This window comes from Physeter macrocephalus, chromosome 16 (assembly GCF_002837175.3).
Source record: "Physeter macrocephalus isolate SW-GA chromosome 16, ASM283717v5, whole genome shotgun sequence".
Taxonomy (NCBI): Eukaryota; Metazoa; Chordata; class Mammalia; order Artiodactyla; family Physeteridae; genus Physeter; species Physeter macrocephalus.
The window spans coordinates 97417639-97423638 of NC_041229.1; the positions used below are offsets into that span (position 1 = coordinate 97417639).

Consider the following 6000-nt stretch of genomic DNA (forward strand, 5'->3'; position numbering starts at 1 on the left):
ATTTTCTCTTATTCTGTAGGTTGTCTACTCACTTTCTTGATAGTATCCTTTGATACACCAAAGTTCTTAGTTTTGATGAAGTCCAATTTATCTATTTTTTCTTTTGTTCCCTGTGCTTTTGGTGTCATATCCATGAAATCATTGCCAAATCCAATGTCAAGAAGACGTTGGATTGTTTTCTTTTATAGTTTTAGCTCTTAAGTTTAGGTCTTTGATCCATTTCGAGTTAATTTTTAGATAAGGTGTTAGGTAAGGATCCAACTTCTTTCTTTTCTTTTCTTTTTTTCTCACTGCATGGCACGTGCAGTGGAAGTGCAGTGGAAGCATAGAGTCCTAGCCACTGGACCACCAGGGAAGTCCCCCAACTTCTTTCATTTGCAGAAGGATATCTAGTTTTCCCAGCACCACTACTGAAAGACTTTTTGAGCAATCCTTTCCCCAGTGAATGGTACCCTTGGCCTCTTCTTGAAAATCAATTGATCTTACTGTGAGGGTTTACTTCTGGGCCCTCTCTTCTGTTCCAGTGGTCTATATGTCTGTCCTTATGCCAATTCTATACTGTTCTAATTACTGTGGCTTTGTGTTGAGTTTCAAAGTTGGGAAGTTTGAGCCCTCCAACTTTATTCTTTTCCAAGATTGTCCTGGCCATTTGGGCCCCCTTACAATTCCATATGAATTTGAGGATCAGCTGTCTATTTCTGTGGAAAAAAAACTGTTGGAATTCTGGTAGGAATTGTGTTGTATCTGCAGATTGCTTTGGGTAGTATTGACATCTTAACAATGATAAATCTTCCTATCCATGAACATGGGAAGTCTTTCCCTTTATTTAGGTCTTCTTTAATTTCATTCAGCAGTGTTTTATAGTTTTCAATGTGCAAGTCTTTCACCTCCTTGGTTAGATTTATCCCTAAATATTTTATTGTTTTCATGCTATTTAAATGGAACTGTTTTTCTTAGTTTCCTTTTTACATTTTTCATTGCTAGTTTATAGAAATATAATTGGTTTCTGTATGTTGGTTTTGTATCCTGCATCTTTACAAAATTCATGTATTAGCTGTAATAGTTTGTGTATTTGTGTATGTGTATAATCTTTATGGTTTTCTGCATAGAAGATCATGTCATCTTTAAATAGAGATAGTTTTACCTTTTCCTTTACAATTTGGATACCTTTTATATCTTTTTCTTGACTAATTGCTTTGGTTAGAACTTCCTTTGCTATGTTGAGAAGTGGCAAAAGCAGGTATCCTTGTCTTGTTCCTGATTTGGGGGGAAAGTTTTCTAGTATTTGGTTTTAAGATAAAAATATGTCAGGAAAATTGTGAGTCACATGGACAAGTAGCTGCAGATACTAATAGATTTATTTTTAACATTTTGACATCTGGTCAAAAAAAGTTTTTTAGTTATACTGATCCACATATTCAAAAAAGTAGTGATAGGGAATTCCCTGGCAGTCCAGTGGTTAGGACTTGGCGATCTCACTGACAGGGCCACGGGTTTGATCCCTGGTCTGGGAACTAAGATCCTACAAGCCACACAGCAAGGCCAAAAAAAAAAAATGTAGTGATAGTAAATTTTTGTGCCAAAGCTGAGTTACTTTCCTAATTGATGTGTAATCACTTTGGAGAAATCAATGAACAGTTTTCTCAGCTAGTTTAAAAACTGTATTGTTTGGAGAAAAATAAATGTATCTTTTAATATCTCATATGAGTTGTTCAATAGTGTTATTTCTTAAAAGATCAGGTACCTCAGGGGCTGCTATGGTTTGAATTGTGTCCCCCCCAAATTCATATATTGAAGCCCTAACCCCCAATGTGACTGCATTTGGAGGTAGGGGCTATAAGGATTTAATTAAGATTCAATGAGGTCATTAGGGTAGGGCTCTTCTCCAATAGGATTAGTGTGCTATAAGAAGAGATATCAGGGACTTCCCTGGTGATGCAGTGGTTAACAATCCTCCTGCCAATGCAGGGGACACGGGTTTGAGCCCTGGTCCAGGAAGATCCCACATGCCATGGAGCAGGTAAGCCCGTGCGCCACAACTACTGAGCCCACATGCCACAACTACTGAAGCCCAGATGCCACAACTACTGAAGCTCGTGTGCCTAGAGCCTGTGCTCTGCAACAAGAGAAGCCACCGAAATGAGAAGCCCATGCACTGCAACGAAGAGTAGCCCCCTCTTGCCGCAACTAGAGAAAGCCCATGCACAGCAACAAAGACCCAGCGCAGCCAAAAATAAATAAACAAACAAACAAATAACTAAATAAATAAATAAGAGACATCAGAGAGACTTCCCCCTCTGTCCGCCATGTAAGGACACAGTAATAGTAATAGTAATAGAGAAGGCAGCCTTTTACAACAAAGGAAAGATTCCTCACCAGAGACTGAGCCTGCTGGCTCCTCCATCTTGGACTTCTAGTCTCCCAAACTGAGAAAAAAAATTTCTGTTGTTTAAGCCACTCAGTCTATGGTATTTTGTTATGGCAGCCTGAGCAGACTAATACAGAGGCCAGATTTTTGCTCATAATTTTCACACAGAAAAATGAATTTTATTTTGCATTTTGAATCCAAATCCTGTTTTGATTCACCACTAATATTTTATCTGAGGTGGTAAGTATGGCAGTGTTATAAGCCTAAATTGAGCTATTCAGTTTATTTAAATATCAGTAAGATTTCCAAGTTGATAAACTTACATTTAATGGATGTACTTAAGGTAGAAATAATAGTAATTTCTTATTTTATTTGACTATTGTTTTGACAACTGCCTTATATCAGTCAGAAAACTTTAGTGTAAAAGAATAAATTCTGGTATCACTACTGATACGTCTGCAAATGACTCTGAAAGGTCTACAATTTAAAAGCCTAATCCTAATAAAATTAACAGTATGTATCAATTTGTATAACATTTTCCAATAGTGTTTTGAAAAATGCTTACATAATTTTAACTGCTAGTGTTTATCTACACAACATCTAATGACATTTTAAGGCCTGTGTTTTCTGTGATCCACTATTCCATCAATTTTTTCTGCCATTGCTTTTCCAGTCCCAGTACAAAAATGATTACATTTTTACCACTTTGTTAGTATTTTAACACTTAAATACTTCTATTTTGTAATTATCAAGCTATTTTATAGAATAATAAATCTACTTTGTTTTGTTCCATAACCACATCGTATAGGAACAAGTATAAGGAGGGGCTGATAACATCTGTACTCTCATCCAGTAGAATTTAAAGATTTTATGTAATCACAGCCTTTATGCCAATATAGTCCTGGATTAAAAAGAAAAGAAAAAGACTAGAGCAGATAAAAAGCTTCCTAGTCAGTGACACATTTACAAGTTCAAATACATATATTTGTGAGCAGGAGAAGCTCCATGATGAGTTAACCTGAGAGCACAGGTTGGTAGTGTCTATATATTCAAATTTACTATGTAACCTATTTAGTGTGCATTCTGTTTTTCTTATAAATTTTAAACAAAAGTATATTTTTAATAAGAAAACTGTTAATATTAAACATTTGTAGAAACTTACCAATGCCCCTGAAAAACTCAAGCCTTCTGATTTGAAAACTACTGATGTTTCTCTACCCATTCCCCATCACACAGGTATAAAATTGAAGCTTGAGGTCTCCCAGAGAGTCTTCTGACTCTCACCAAGTGCTCTTGCTATTAGCATCAAGCGCTCTTGCCCTGATGCTTAATGCATGTCAATATATTTTATGTCATTCAGCCTCTGAGATCAATGTATAATTTTCTAGCCCAGAATGTGATCAGATTAGTTAAGGTTTAAGAATGTATTGGCAATTGTGTGTGATTTTCTATCTTCTTTGATTGCCTTAACAGATGGAGGAATGTTTAAGTTCCACTCTACCTGTCTTCAAGAGAAAAAAATGTTATTCCATCTTTTATTTAAAATAAAAAATCATGATTCTTATTACTGAGGGAAGTATAGTACTTGCTTTACTGCATATTTCATGCTTTGAAGGACATAACAAGCAGAATTTGGAAGTTCTTTGAAAATACAACCAAGGGTTTTTTAAAGATTAGGCTAAAGTGAGACTTTACCATGAGATGTTATTAAACCCATTCTCTAAAGCAGATGTACCCAAAAACAGAATGGTACCTCTTAGGCTTCTGAAATCTCTTGCTCTCATGATTCAGTTAAAAACAAAAGTAAAAGACTAAATTAAAGTGTATACACTGTGAGTCAAAATAAAGCCACCTTAGGTTTAAAATGTCAGTTTAATAAACCATACTCAAATTTGGTTGTTTTGGTGGGTTTTAAGCTGGAAGTGTATAAAAACAAGTATAAGTAGTGTTGAAAATTTAATCTTTTCCAGTTTTATTTTGTTTGGCATAACCTGCTCTTCATTCCCACTGCTGCCACTGGACCCTAATTTAGAACCCTAACTAACCACATCGGAGAGGTTGTCAAAAAGACAGATTCCTTGATCCCATCTCCAACCAACTGAATCAGAGTCAGCAGGGGAGGGACCTGGGAATGAATTTATTTATTTATTTATTTATTTATTTATTTTATTTATTTATTTTAACATCTTTATTGGAGTATAATTGCTTTAGAGTGTTGTGTTAGTTTCTGCTGTATAACAAAGTGAATCAGCTATATGCATACGTATATCCCCATATCCCCTACCTCTTGCATCTCCCTCCCACCCTCCCTATGCCACCCCTCTAGGTGGTCGCAAAGCACTGAGCTGATCTCCCTGTGCCATGCAGCTGCTTCCCACTGGCTATCTATTTTACATTTGGTAGTGTGTATATGTCAGTGCTACTCTCTTACTTCCTCCCAGCTTACCCTTCCCCCTCCCCATGTCCTCAAGTCCATTCTCTACATCTGTGTCTTTATTCCTGTCCTGCCCCTAGGTTCTTCAGAACCATTTTTTTAAATTCCATATATATGTGTTAGCATACGGTATTTGTTTTTCTCTTTCTGACTTACTTCACTCTGTATGAGAGTCTCTAGGTCCATCCACCTCACTACAAATAACTCAATTTCATTTCTTTTTATGGCTGAGTAATATTCCATTGTATATATGTGCCACATCTTCTTTATCCATTCATCTGTCGATGGACACTTAGGTTGCTTCCATGTCCTGGCTATTGTAAATAGTGCTGCAATGAACATTGTGGTGCATGACTCTTTTTGAATTATGATTTTCTCAGGGTATATGCCCAGTAGTGGGATTGCTGGATCATATGGTAATTCAATTTTTCGTTTTTTAAGGAACCTCCATACTGTTCTCCATAGTGGCTGTATCAATTTACATTCCCCACCAACAGTGCAAGAGGGTTCCCTTTTCTCCACAACCTCTCCAGCATTTATTGTTTATAGATTTTTTGATGATGGCCATTCTGACTGGTGTGATGTGATACCTCACGGTAGTTTTGATTTGTATTTCTCTAATGAGTGGTGATGTTGAGCATCTTTTCATGTGTTTGTTGGCAATCTGTATATCTTCTTTAGAGAAATGTCTATTTAGGTCTTCTGCCCATTTTTGGATTGGGTTTTTTGTTTTTTTGATATTGAGCTGCATAAGCTGCTTGTATATTTTGGAGATTCATCCTTTGTCAGTTGCTTCATTGGCAAATATTTTCTCCGGAAGTGTTCTAATTTCATTCTTTTACATGTAGCTGTCCTGTTTTCCCAGCACCACTTATTGAAGAGGCCGTTTTTTCTCCATGGTATACTCGTGCCTCTTTTATCAAAGGAGGTTTATCTCTGGGCTTTCTATCCTGTTCCATTGATCTATATTTCTGTTTTTGTGCCAGTACCATACTGTCTTGATTACTATAGCTTTATAATATAGTCTGAAGTCCAGGAGCCTGATTCCTCCAGCTCTATTTTTCTTTCTCAAGATTGTTTTGCTATTCAGGGTCTTTTGTGTTTCCATACAAATTGTGAAATTTTTTGTTCTAGTTCTGTGAAAAATGCCATTGGTAGTTTGATAGGGATTGCATTGAATCTGTAGATTGCTTTGGGT

At 36.4% G+C, this 6000-nt stretch overlaps 1 protein-coding gene across 5 annotated transcripts in view; it reads left to right on the plus strand.

Moving 5' to 3' along the window:
- Positions 1-6000, plus strand: part of LOC114488012 (centriolar satellite-associated tubulin polyglutamylase complex regulator 1-like) — a 157820-nt gene that overhangs the window by 90758 nt on the left and 61062 nt on the right. Inside the window, exon 5 of one of the 5 annotated variants that reach the window (XM_055091559.1) lies at positions 1969-2270. The exons of the other annotated variants lie outside the window; for them this stretch is intronic. The gene's annotated coding sequence lies outside the window, so the exon portion shown is untranslated. Of the gene's footprint in view, positions 1-1968; positions 2271-6000 lie in introns of those variants that run through there. 5 annotated transcript variants of the gene reach the window in all.